The sequence below is a fragment of the Phocoena sinus genome, chromosome 5, assembly GCF_008692025.1.
Source record: "Phocoena sinus isolate mPhoSin1 chromosome 5, mPhoSin1.pri, whole genome shotgun sequence".
Lineage (NCBI taxonomy): Eukaryota > Metazoa > Chordata > Mammalia > Artiodactyla > Phocoenidae > Phocoena > Phocoena sinus.
Window position 1 is genome coordinate 106,164,047 of NC_045767.1, and position 14,818 is coordinate 106,178,864.

Below are 14,818 nucleotides of genomic sequence, written 5' to 3' on the forward strand. Positions count from 1 at the left end.
ATTTATTTGTTAGAACAACTCAGCAAAATAAAATTCCAGTTTATTGTTGGACAACATTGTTTCACACATACATTAAACGGGCCAAAAAAACAAACAAAAAAAACCCCCAAAACCCAAGCAACTTCATAGAAAAAAAAAGGAAAAAAAAAGAAACCTTTTATCTTTGGCCTTTTTAACCATCTCATACAAATCAACTACTTATGGTACATATAAGTATATACACAAAAAATGTTACGGGAATGCTAGGAATAAGATTGATTTTTTGTTGGTGTTTTTGCTTTTTTTACAAGTTTTTTTTTTCTCCTTTGAGATTATAATGAACGTGGTCACACCACAAGTAAAGTCAGAAGTAGGACAGAGAACGCTCCGAAGGCTGGTTTGGTCATCTGAGATCATTAAAAATGGCTTGACCCCCTAACAATATGTACAAAAATATAAAATGTAAATAAAAAAATACAAATTTTCCTTTTTAAAGTACTTTAAGAAAAAAAGCAGGGCCTTGGAAGTTTTGGTTCCTTTTTCCTCCCCTGTTGCAAATTCGCGCTGTGGTTTTGGTTGGGTGGTGGAGAGCGCGTGTCATCTGCGGGTGGTGCTGCCCGCAGTGGGCGGGCGGGCGGGCGGGCGGAACTCTACTTGAAGGTGACCGTGTTTACATTCTGAGACAGGAAGTGGAGGGTGATTAGGTCACGGTGGCCTTTTCCTTTTTTGCTGTCTAGTCATCCTCATCAGTCTTCCGCTTCTTGGTGTCAACATCGTCATCCTCATCATCTTCAGCTGCCCGCTTGCCTGTAGCTGCCTCAGTGTCATCATCTTCATCTCCATCCTCTTCCTCACCGTCGCCGTCCTCTGCCTCCTCCCCCCTTCCTCCTCTTCTTCATCTACCTCAGTGTCGGCCTCCTGCTCTCCATTTGCCTCGTTAGCATTTCCATGAGCAGGTGCCTATCTCCCATTCTCTGCCTCCTCCACAACTTCCTTCTTCTAAGTCCTTGGTGGTGATTTCGGAGCTGGTGTCCACGGCCGCGTCTGACAATGATGGGGCACGCCGGTGATCCGACGCAGCGGATTCAAAAGAAAGCAGGAGTTCAACGACTCTGGCAATCAAGATGCCGGAGTCCGCGGCGGAGGCGGCAGCGGCGCGCGGGGAGCCGGACAAGGGAACAATGCAAAGATGGCTTTTCAGAGCAGCCAGTCCAAGTGAGATATTATTAATGTGGTTTTAAAGAATGTATTTCAGACATTAAAGGAGTGTTTTAAATCTGCATTTTTACTGCTAAAATCCTGCAATCTAGGTATTTGAGAAGTTACTCTTAAGGTTATATGAGTGTTAACTTTCTCATCTTTCAACTTGCTCGCCAAGATTAATTCCAGATCAAATCCATATGGAGTGAGAGATACTGTTGAGCAGACCCCAGAGGTCCTGCCTGTGACACGGGTGGTCTTAGGGAGAGAGTTGGACTGTACTGGAGGAGCAGCAGGCAGGGTCCAGAAACTAGCTTTTGGAAGGAGATGAGGGAGTGAGGGGGCCCGCAGGAAGGAGAAAATACAGGATGTGGTCATGGGGATGCTTGGAGACAGGCTTTTGCCTTGTACCAGCAACAGGAAGTGGTTCTTCTAGGGCCACTCCTGTGGAACTTGCAATTAGGCAGCCTTTGCAAGCACTGGTACAGCCAGCTTTCTTCCAGACCCCAGAGAAAGGAAGCATGTACAAAAGACCAAGGGAGAGAGACTCAGTTTGTGCAGAAGCTTTCACGGATGTAGACAGGGACTATCCGTGTCTGTGCTCTTAGCCTCCGACCAAAGCTAGCAGGACCTCTCTGCTGGAGTAGACAGTTTCTGCTTTAAAACAATGCATGTGGAAGGACAGAGCACTCCTGAGACTTTTTTTTTCTTCCAGTTTTATTGAGATATAATTGACGCACAGCACTGTATAAGCTTGAGGTGTACAGCATCTTGATCTGATTTACATACATCATGAAGTGATTATCACAGTAAATTTAGTGAACATCCATCATCTCACATATGTATAAAATTAAAGAAGTAGAAAAATTTTTTTCTTGCAATGAGAACTCAGGATTTGTTCTCTTAACAACTTTTACATATAGCATTCAACAGTGGTAATTATACTTATTATGTTGTACATCCCTAGTACTGATGTATCTTATAACTGGAAGTTTGTACTTTTTCACTGCCTTCATCCAGTTCCCCTCCCCACTGGACTTTTTTTTAGCTGCTTAACAGGAAAGAGAGAAAGGTTTTCTGTGTGTATTCAGTTTGGAGTGTCTGCTTGCACTAGGTCCATGCTAGAGGCATTCGTAGTTCACTTACTGCATAACCTGTGCTTCTCCACACACCTGCGAGGCCTGAGTTTTTGCTCTTGGTGAAGCAGATTGGGGTTGACAGTAAAAAAAAAAAAAAAAAAAGAAAAAGGAGGAAAACTCAGTAGCCTTCTTGAATCAGATTAACAGAGACCAGATATGAGATCCTTTTTGAACCAGAAATTAAGGTAGATGTGACTCACCCTCCTAAAGTCAGATCTGTAATAAGTGAGAAAGTTCCCATAGTGGAGAAGAAGGTAAAGAACTCTCGATTCCAAGCAAAAGCCCCTCAGGCCCAGAATTTGGGCATTTTAGTGTGTATCCTGTCCTCCCCTTATTGTCATAAAGGGGACTTCAGTGACCACTTGTTCTCTGGCTCATCCCAGACCCCAGTATGTGTTGGACAGTCTCAGAACTGCCTAGGACTGTGGAGTGGGCACCTCCACTCTTCTGGGAGAGTTTGGTGTCAAGCTGCATTCACGAGGGAAATGACTAGGTGGACCTGGCATCTTTCTTCTCTTGTGAGAGATGCAGACCCTAGAGGAGAGGAAGATTGGAATCTGATGCTGACTGTTCCTTTCCAAGGCAGCCACTGATCCCTCAGCTCCAGAGGGTGTTAGGAGAAACTTCGGCATGTGCAGTCATGTGCAGTTGGGAAACTGGTGATGGTGCCCAAACACAAGAGCAAAAGGATAAAGGAAGGTGAGCTCTCCAGAAAGTCAGAAGAGATTCACTGGGGCTTCCCTGGTGGCGCAGTGGTTGAGAATCTGCCTGCCAATGCAGGGGACATGGGTTCGAGCCTTGGTCTGGGAAGATCTCACATGCCGTGGAGCAACCAAGCCCGTGAGCCACAACTACGGAGCCTGCGCGTCTGGAGCCTGTGCTCCACAACAAGAGAGGCTGTGATAGTGAGAGGCCCACGCACCGCGATGAAGAGTGGCCCCAGCTTGCCGCCACTAGAGAAAGCCCTCGTACAGAAACGAGGACCCAACACAGCCAAAAATATATAAATAAATAAATAATTATTAAAGAAAACATTTCTACTGAATATCTTTAAAAAAAAAAAGAATAAAAAAAAAAAAGAAGAGATTCACTGGCCACAAGTAAGTGTAACACAGAACCCCTCAGAGAGAAGACAATGTAGCAGACTTGTCAGGACTCCAAAAAGTCTTCTTAGAGCAAGATGTAATGAGATGAAGGCATTTAGTCATTAACATTCCTGGGCCGGGCTGGTTCTCACAAGAAAAACACTGAGGGCTATCATTTGCACTTCCGACCACAACAGAGAAATCCTCCCACCATAAACAGCTACGGAGCAGACAGAATAGATGAGGCAGCTGTTTGCAGGTGTTAGACAACAGGCAGAGCAGAGAAGCACAGGACAGGAGCCCTTGTTTGCCCCGGCTCTTGGGTTCAGGGATCTTTCCTGACTGTGGAGAAGTGAGGGGGAACCTGAGAAAGCAGTGGTCTTGCTGAGTTGAGAGGCAGTAATTGCGGTTTGGCGCAGCTGAACTTTGTGGATAGAGGGGCTGGAGAAGAGGAAGTTGCTCAGAGGGATTCCCAAAATCTGTGTGGGTGTTTATCTGAGGTCTGTGGCCCAGGCCTGGGCTGTGCACATACACCTCCTGTGAGGTGTAACTGGGGAGAGGAAAGCCCACGACGAGAAACCTGAGTTTGCCCAGTGCCAGGAGATGCTGGAGGGAGTTCCACCGCAGAGGTGGGGAAACCCCACTGAGCAACGTGGGCATTCACTTGAGATCACAGAGAGTCCACATCCTAGGAATAAGAACTGTTCCCTTAAGAAAGGGCTGTACCCTAAGAACAAATGCCAACTCTTTAAAGGAAGACAGCATAATGCAAGCTCTTTACAACGTGTCATATACAATTCCCAGTGTACAATATAATAAAACTTGCCAAACACCTGAAGGGCCAGAAAATATGACCCAGAAAAATGGACCCAAGATGACCCAAGGGTTAGATTTAGCAGATAAAGACTAAAGAATCTATTATAAATATGTTTAAGGACTTAAAGGAAGGGTTGGTCTTAATGATGGAACATGTGAGAATGTCAGCAAAAAAAAAAAAAAAAAATAGAAGCTATAAACATGATCTACATGGAAACTCTAGAAGTGAAAAACAGTATCTGAAACAATATCTTAAATAAAAAGTTCATTCTGATGAATAGAAAGAAAAAATATTTTTAAAAAATGAACAGAGCCTAGCAACCTCTGGGACAAAATAATCTATCATACACATAATTGGAGTTCCTGAGGGAGAAGGGAGTGAATGGGGCAACACAAAAATATATATATTTGAAGACATAGGGTTAAAAAATCCCCAGTTTTGGAGACAAACATCATTGTGCATATCTAAGAATATCAGCAAATCCCAAGCAGGGTAAATAAGAAGAGATACACACTTAGATATATCATTATCAAACTGCCAGAAACTAAAAGTAAGTAGAAAGTCATGAAAGTGGCCAGAGGAGCGGGGGTGGGGTGGGGGGAACGACAGGTAAACTCTACAGATAGTAAGCATAAGAAAGCTGGCGTGGCTTTGTCTTTTCAGATGAAGTAAACAAAAACTGTCACAGATCAAGGAGGACATTTCATGATGATAAAAGGACAGTTAAGCATAAAGACATAATCATCATAAATGTGCATGTATCTAGTAACAGAGTTTCAAAATACCTGAGGCAAAATCTGACAGAACTAAAGGAAGAAATAGTAAAATAGGTAAGTCAGAGATTTTAACAGCCCTTCTTAGTAATTGATGGGCCAAGCAGAAAAAAAAAAAAAAAAAAAAAGAAAAGAGCACATAGATTTAAACAACTCTCCTCCACTGGACATAGCTAGCATCTATAGACCCTTTATCTAGCAACTGCAGAACATACATTGTTTTCAAGTCCACTTGGAGTGTTTAACATCATAGATTGAACACTGGGTCATAAATAAATCTCAACACAATTAGAAGAGTGAAAGCACAGAGACTATATGTTCTCTGACCACAATGAAATTAAATTAGAAATCAGGGACTTCCCTGGCGGTCCAGTGGTAAAGAACCTGCCTTACGATGCAGGGGACGTGGGTTTGATCCCTGGTCAGGGAACTAAGATCCCACATGCCTCTAGGCAACTAAGCCTGTGCGACAAAACTACTGAACCTGCGCACCTCAACTAGAGAGCCCACGTGCCTCAAACTACAGAGCCCATGCACTCTGGAGCCTACGCACCACAACTAGAGAAGAGAAAACCCACATGCCACAACTAGAGAGAAGCCCGTGCGCTGCAACAAAAGATCCCGCATGCCTCAACGAAGATCCTGTGTGCTGCAGCTAAGACCCAACACAGCCAAAAATAAATTAAATAAATAAATAACAAACAAAGAAATCTTAAAAAAAGAGAAATCAATAACAAAAGCATTTCTAGGAAAAAAAACCCCAAATATTTGAAATTAAGTAACACTCTTCTAAATAATCCATAAATCAATGAAGAAATTGAAAAAAAATAGAAAATATTTTGAACTGAATGATGATAAAAATACAACATTAAGGGCTTCCCTGGTGGTGCAGTGGTTGAGAGTCCACCTGCCGATGCAGGGGACACGGGTTCGTGCCCCGGTCGGGGAAGATCCCACATGACGTGGAGCGGCTGGGCCTGTGAGCCATGGCTGCTGAGCCTGTGCGTCCGGAGCCTGTGCTCTGCAACGGGAGACGGCCACAACAGTGAGAGGCCCGCGTACAGCAAAAAGAAAAATTAAAAAAAAAAATACAACATTAATATTTGTGGGTTGCAGTTAAAGCAGTTATTAGAGGGAAATGTTTCCATAACTATTAAAGAAGAAAGGTATAAGATAGAGCAAAGTGGTACAGAGAAGAAGGGAGTTACAATATAAAGAGAAAAGCAGAATTTCATAAAGTGGAACATAAATATTAGAGAAAATTACCAAATGAAAAATTGAAAAGATTAATAAAAATTATGCCCTAGCAAGAGTAATCAAGCAAAAATGAATTATCATAATAGGAATGAAAATAAGGATATTATTGCAGATCCTACAAATGTTAAAAAGACACTATGCAAAACTTCATGTCCATAAATTCAATAACCTCTATGAAATGGACAAATAACCAACTTTACAAAACTATCACAAAAAGAATGAACAACCTCCGTAGCTCTATATCTAATTAAGAAATAGAATTTATAATAACTATCCACCCCTTTTCCTCAAAATAAAAATCTCCAGGCTCAGATGGTATTATGGGTGAATTCTATCAGACATCTGAGAAAGAATTAATACCAATCTCACATAAACCCAAAAAACAGAGGGTGAGGGAATGTTTTCCAACTCATGTTGTGAGCCCACGATAATTCTGATATTAAAACCTGATCAAGACATTATCAATAAATGAAATTACAACCAGTATCTTCCATAAACATAGACACAAAAATCTTCAACAATATATTAGAGAAATCCAATGATGTATGAAAAGGATAACAAAGCCAAGTGGAGCTTATCCCAGGAATACAAGGTTGTTCAACATTTGAAAATCTATGCAATTAGCCATATTAACAGAAAAAAATGAAAAATTTATTATCTCAGTAAACACAAGAAAACATGTTTGACAAAATTCAGCACTTATTCAAGGTTAAAAAAAACTGCTGTCAACAAACTGGAAATGGGACTTGATAAAGGGCATAATGAGAAAGTTACAGCTAACTTCATACGTAATGATGAGAGACAATGATTTCCCCCTAAGATCACAAAAGAGGCAAGAATGCTTATTCTCACCACTTCTATTTGATACTGTGCTATGAAGGTCCTTACCAGAATAATAAGGCAAGAAAAATAAATTAAAAAAGATTGGACAGGATGAGGTAATAAGTCTTATTCATAGATGTTTATGTAGAAGACCCTAAGAAATCTATAAAAGTTTACTAGTAAGTGATTTTAGCAAAATCTTAGGATATAAGGTAAATATACAAAAAGCAATTATTTTTCTACATATTTGCAATAAAGAGTAGTAAATGAAATTTTAAAAAATATAATTTTTAAATCATATCAAAAAGAAGATACTTAGGAATAAATTTAATAAAAGATGTGTAGGACCTGTACAGTGAAAACTACAAAACTTTGCTGAGAGAAAATAAAGACGATATAAATAAATAGAAAGACATATAATGTTCATAGACTGGTATACTTAATACTTTTAAGATAAAACTTCTTCTCGAATTGATCTATAGCTTTATCCTAGTCCCAATCAACATTCCAACAGACTTATTTGATAATAGTTGCAAGTTGATTCTAAAATCTGTATTGTAATACAAAGGATCTGGAATAGCCAAACATTTTTCAAAAAAAAGTTGAGAGACTTACCCTAACTTATTCAAGACTTTGTATAAAGCTGTGGTAATCAAGAGAGTGTTGTACTGGTATAAAGACAGGCAAATTGGTGGAACAGAATTGGAGGCCAGGGCTTCCCTGGTGGCGCAGTGGTTGAGAGTCCGCCTGCCGATACAGGGGACGCGGGTTCGTGCCCCGGTCCAGGAGGGTCCCACATGCCGTGGAGCGGCTGGGTCCGTGAGCCATGGCCACTGAGCCTGCGCGTCCGGAGCCTGTGCTCCGCAACGGGAGACGCTGCAACAGTGAGAAGCCCGCGTTAAAAAAAAGAATTGGAGTCCAAGAAGAGATCTTCATTGTTGATTTTTGACAAAGATACCAGGGCAATTCAATGGTGAAAAGAAAGTATTTCCAATAAATAATTGTGAAGTGATTGGATGTCTGTATAGACAAAAAGTTGACCATATTCTCATACCATACACAAAACTAATTTGAAGTTGCTCGTAGACTAAAATGTAAAAGCTAAAACTTTCAAACTTCTAGAAGAAAACACAGGATAATGTCTTTGCACTCATGAGGTAGGAAGAGATGTCTCAGAACAAGAAAAGCCCAAACCATAAAGAAAGAAAAAAAAAAAACTGGTAAAATTGAACTTCATAAAAATTAAAAAGTTATGCTCATCAAAAGACACCATTAAGAAAATGAAAAAGTAAGCTACATATTGGGAAAATATATTTGCCAAATTGCTATAATCAATAATAAAATATCAAAATCAATAAAATGGGCAAAATACCTGAACAGACATTTCACAAAAAAAGATGTATTTATGTTCAATAAATCCATGGAAAAATATTCAACGTCATTGATCCTCAAGGAAATGAAGTTTTCACAACCACTAGAATGGATAAAATTAAAAAGACTTCATCAGTGTTGACAAGGATGTGAGGCAGCTGGAAGTCTCACGTGTTGCTGGGAAAATACTTTGGGAGAAAGTGTTTGGTAGTTTCTTAATGAAGTTAAATATACACTTATCCATGACCCCGCAATTCCATGCCTAGATTTTTACCCAAGAAAAGTGGTTAAAAAGCCACGTACAAGAATGTTCAGGGCTTCCCTGGTGGCGCAGTGGTTGAGAGTCCGCCTGCCGATGCAGGGGACACGGGTTCGTGCCCCGGTCCGGGAGGATCCCACGTGCCGCGGAGCGGCTGGGCCTGTGAGCCATGGCCGCTGGGCCTGCGCGTCCGGAGCCTGTGCTCCGCAACGGGAGAGGCCACGGCAGTGAGAGGCCCGCGTACTGAAAAAAAAAAAAAAAAAAAAAAAAAAAAAAAAAAAGAATGTTCATAGCAGCTTCTTTCACAGTAGCCCCAAACTGGAAACAACACACATGTTTATGGGAATGAATTGTGCTATGTGGATTTAATATAACACTACCCAGCAGTATAAAAGAATGATCTGTTGAAACATGAAACACTATGGATGAATTTCAAAGCCCTATGTTTGAGTCAAAGAGACTAGACACAAAATAGCACATATATTATTGATATTTTATTTATGTGAAGTCAATGAGCTAATAAAATTAGTCTGTGGCAATAGAAATTAGAATGGTTGTTGTTTATGGGGTGGAGAGTAACTGGGTGAAGGAATGAGGAAACTTTCTGGGGTGACAAATATTCTGTATTTTGAATCACGTGTTGGTTATGCAGATACACTCACGTGTATATATATATATATATATATATATATATATATATATATATACACCATGAAATACTATGTATACTAATATATATGCAGTATGTACATATATATTAGTCAAAACTCATCTAACTATACCTTAAGATTGACACATATCTGAATATAACTTTTACTATAATTTTTAAAAATGAAGGAAAAAAGCTTAAGGTAAGGGCATGGACGCCATTTCATTTTCTGGAGATGGATGTAGTCGGCAGCTCACAAGTTGGGAGCAAGCTGGGGTCTGGGCAGAGAATGACGGTGGCTGCAGGTAGAGGAAGAGGCGAATGAGAGCACAACAGAGCTGGGAGAGAGGGAGGGATATCGTAGCTATCCTGAGTATAAAACTTGGGGGAAGGCAAAGCTGTCCAAGAAGAATGTTTAGGGAATTCTGTCTGTTGGAAGCAGTGTGAAGACTCTGGTCATCCCTTTAAGAAGACCTGAAGAGCTCTGTTATTCTTCTTGGCTTTCAGAATAGATTGGTGTTCTTTTGAAAGTGTGACCATACTGAAACTAAGGGTTTCAGGTGGCATGCCCAAGCGATTTCAACTCTCTTGTTTAACTACCATACAACACAACACCCCCATGGCATGGGGGTGGGTACTGAGGAGTGTAGTGTAAATCTCTGATTTCCTGGGTAAAAAGGGCCTTTGAAGGAGGTTCTGCAGTCAGCCTTCTGTCATCAAATGGTAAGGGATAGCCCTGAGAGCCTAGTCACTTTAAAGGGAAATTTTATCTCTGCTTTATAAATGAAAATCCTGGTGATTTCTTCTTGGTTGCTTGTACAGGCTGAAGCACCCTGTGCTGTGGATTTATAGTCTCTTGCAGCTTGTTCACAGCAGTTTGGAATTCCCTCTCTATTCCTTTGTTTCCAGGGGGACCCCTAGGTTCCCCTGAATGTTGTGAAACAGCTCAGAGCTTTGAAAACCTCAGGAGAACATTCTGGGCACAGCTGGAATTTAGTCTGTTTACTGCTCAGCCACTAAAGACCTATATTAGTTATGGATTCAACTTTGGTATATGAATCCCTTTGCCACCAACTCCCTCTGCTGGCCTTGAATTTGCATCTTACACTCAACCCGTTTCCCCATCTAGTATGATTTTTTTATTTTCTTGGAAAATAAAGAACTCCAAATGAAAACAAAATGTTCATTTATGAGTAGGCACTCCACAAGACAGTAATTATTGTCCCCAGTTCTCGTTTTCTGCCCGCCTTCCTGTCCTTATCCATCACAACTCCGTGACTCAGTAGTTCTCAACCCCACTCCCCAATACGTCATTGTACAGCCATGAGACACGTCTCAAATGATGGGCTTTCCCCCCTAAATGCAGAGAGCTTAAAATATATATTTCCATAAAGTATTTCTAACTATTAACAGATTTGTTTACTAGTTTTTCATGTTTCTTGGCAGATTTTAATGTTAAAATCTTGCATGCCATCTGCTTTGAGGGAAGGATTAAGAGCAAGGGGAAGGGTGGGAAGGTAGAAGCTGAATTATTCTTAACAGCTCTGGGAATGATACCATATTTTAAAATCAATCCAGAATGGAAAATGGAAATTGCTTTCAGGCATGACGATCCAGCATTTACAGCTCAGTTTCTGTTTCCAGTTCTCCCAGAACACAGATATCATGAAATCTTTCATGAAACTCCAGATCTCCTCTTAAGATGATGTTTTGGAGGCATGGAAAAAAAGCCACAAACACTGAGGGTTTTTGCTGATAAAGGGTAAAATAAGTCTGTTTCCTATTCCCCCTCAACTAGTGAGAAGGAGGTCGGAGTGGGAGTGAGGTCCTAAGAATTTGATCAGGTTAAAAGAAAAAGTCTTTCTAAAGCCTCTGTCGATGTGCTGCTCTGAGGTGTGCACACCTACAATGAAAGAGTCTGTTAAGTAGGATACCGTAGTGAGTTGAGTTTTTGAGGATGCAAAGCTAGATTTAGGCCTTAGCTTTGAGTAGGAATGGAGAATTGAATGTCTTCATCTAGTAACTTTACAGGCATACGTTTATTGCTTTTTGCAGATATTACATTTTTTATGAATTAAAGGTTTGTGGCAGCCCTGTGTCAAGCAAGTCTATCAATGCCTTTTTTCACAGCATTTGCTTATTTTGTGTCTCTGTGTCACATTTTGGTAATTCTCACAATATTTCAGACCTTTTCATTATTATTATATTTCATTACAGTGATCCGTTATCCACTGATAATCTTTGTTGTTATTATTGCAAAAAGATTATGACTTAGTGAAGGCTCAGATGATGGTTAGCATTTTTCAGCAATAAAGTATTTTTAAATTAAGGTATGTACATTTTATATGCCTAATGCTGTTGCACACTTAAAGACTACAGTATATTGTAAACGTAACTTTTATATGCACTGGGAAACCAAAAAATTTGTGTGACTCACTTTATTGTGATATTCAGTTTATTGCCATGATCTGGAATTGAACCCCAGTATCTCCGAGGTTCTGAAACGTACCTGTATATGACTTTAGTGATTGGGGCTGGCAGTCAGTTTGAGGAGAAGGGTCCTACTTGGGAGTTTACTGGAATGAGAATGACTAAGAGTGACATTATCCTGGGGATAGCCTGATAAGGATAGACATCGAGTAACATTTATTTTCCACAGAAATAGACTCACAGGCATAGAAAACAAACTTATGGTTACCAAATGGGATAGCGAGGTGGGGCGGGGGAAGGGCAAAGAGATAAATTAGGAGCTTGAGATTAACATATACACACTACTATATATAAAATAGATAAACAACAAGGACCTACTGTATAGCACAGGGAACTATATTCAATATCTTTTAGTAACCTATAATAGAAAAGAATCTGAAAAAGAATATATATATGTATAACTGAATCACTTTGCTGTACACTTGAAACTAACACAACATTGTAAATTAACTAAACCTGAATAAAAAATAATAACATTTATTTTCCAAAAATTATTCAAGAACTTTGGAAGTTATCCTATATCATAGGCACATTATCTGAGACATGCCTCATTGCTGAGCCCTGCAATGATGTATTGTGGCGTAGTTGTTGAGAACTACCTCAGTGTGACATTGGAAGGGCTGGAGTTGTGATGGGTAAGAACAGGAAGGTGGGCAGGAAAATGAGAACTGGGAATAATAGTTTTGTTTTAGTGCTTATTATGTGTCAGGCATTGGGCACTTTCTGTACATTATTTCATTGAATCTTCACCCTGGGAAGTGGCTGTTATTCCCACTTAACACAATCAGTAAATGATGAATCCAGGATTCAAAATCCTATTTAGTGACCCTATTCTTATAGGGCATAGAGAAAATGTACCATATGTAATTCCTTATTTAAATGAAATTAAAATCAAATCAATAAATATCCATTGATCACAGTATAAGTCTTTGTAAGGACATAGATTTTGAATTATTCAGCCTTAAAACGGGAGATCCTGTCATTCATGACAACATGGATAAACCTGGAAGACGTTATTCGAAGTGAAATTAGCCAAACATGGAAAGAAAAATACTGCATGACCTCACTTGCATGTAGAATCTAAAAAAGTTGAATACAAAATGTAAAACAGTGGGTTATCAGGGGCGGGGAGGTAAGGGAAATGGGGAGATGTTGGTCAAAGGGTAGAAAGTTTCAGTTATGTGGGATGAATAAGTTCTAGAGATCTAATGTACAACGTGATGTCCATAGTTCATAATACTGAATTGTATAGTGAACATTTTCTAAGAGAGTAGATATTTGGTGCTCTCACCACACACACACACACACACACACACACACACACACACACACACGTAACAAATAAGGAGACGGGTATGTTAATTACTTAACTATGTTAATCATTTCACTAGATGTATGTATATCAAAACATCATGTTGCACACCTTAAATAGATACAATTTTAATTCAAAAAATTAAATTTTAAAAAAGGATAGAAGGTAAACATATATCAGATGGGACTTCTCTTCCCAAAGCAAAAACAAAACCCAAAGCATCTTTACTTCTACACCCATCCTCACCTCCTTTTCGGGCTTGGTCCTTGGTCTACTCAGCAACACTTTTTTAAAAAATACCTTCAGTCTCTCCTCTTGCATCCCTTCTACATAGTTCTACTTTATCCAGCTGAAAGATGAGCAGATATTCTGAGATAATGTGCCAGGTTTTCATTCTTCATTTTCTAGTGAATGAGAGAAGGGAAAACGCCTCCCAGCCTGCCCCCACCCCCCATCTCCTCATTTTAAGATGCTGTTGCTGTGAAAGCAGGACTACAGAATTCATCGGCAGAGGTGAAATCCAAGTCTCAGTAAATGCAGTTTTTAAAAGGAAACCTCTTGTAAGAAGGAAACGCGTTGTCTGTCCTTGAGAGTGTTAATTGTGAAGTGGGTAAAACTTGGACTTTATGGCCCAGTCGGGCTTAAAGAGCAGGGGAATGCCTGACTGCCAAGAAGGGACAGTTGTCTAGAAAAGCAGAGGACACAGCATCATGGGATTAAAGGGTGTCACAGTTTTGTGAAAAAGCAAGTCATATTTGGTAAGGAGCCTAAGAAGTGTAAGTGAACTTCTTATATGATATGTGATGCAATATTTTATTTAAGTAGAGCTTATGTCCTAAGTTGGGCCATTTTCAGGAGAACAAATTAGCTTTCTTCTTGAATGTAGACTAGGTTTCCTAGACTTAGACAGCCCTGATTTCAAATTTCTGGCTTAATTTACGAAAGAGGTTGAGAACAGAAATAGAGAAGATAGCCAGTTATTAAGTCCTAACTCAAATTATATGTGTGGTGAAATAGGATTTGACAAATACGTAAGATACTTTTGCCTAATAAATGTTCAGTCAGATAACTGTTTATGTCCCCTCCCTATTCCAACTTCTAGGGACTCTCCAATGTCATTAGAATAAAGGACACATTTGATTGCATGTCCTGCTTCATAGTACAATGTCCTTGTCTACTCTTGGCTTATACAACCTGCCTCTGAGCCTCCTCCATCCACGACGGCCTGGGTTAGACAGTCGTGTCTCTTATTTTTTTGCTCAGACTGTTAATTTCACCAAAGACACCTTCCTCTTTTCTTAGGCTCCCCAGTTCCTTCCAATTCCTTGAGATCCTGTTTAAAGAAGTGATGGCAGGAAGGTTTAAGAAATACAAATAAATCAAATAAGGAATGGTCAGTATTATAAGAATGAAATTCTATGGGAATTCAGGGGAAGGAAAGATTACTTCAGCTAAGTACATCAGGGAAGAGGTAGCAAGTCGTTGAAATTGTCGGAAGACAGAAAAGCAGGGAGAGACACACATTCGCACACATGTGCACACACTCAGGCATCAGCCGGGGACGGGATATGGGCCAGGCAGTCATGGTCTTCTCAGATCTGGACTCAGAATGCCAATTATTAACCCCCAGCCCAGACTGGCTTCAGCTGTCACCTCTAGACTGCC

At 40.0% G+C, this 14,818-nt stretch overlaps 1 protein-coding gene across 1 annotated transcript in view; it reads left to right on the forward strand.

Annotated features, from left to right (window-relative positions):
- Nucleotides 1-14,818, forward strand: part of DCHS2 (dachsous cadherin-related 2) — a 295,264-nt gene that overhangs the window by 99,456 nt on the left and 180,990 nt on the right. The window lies entirely within an intron of this gene.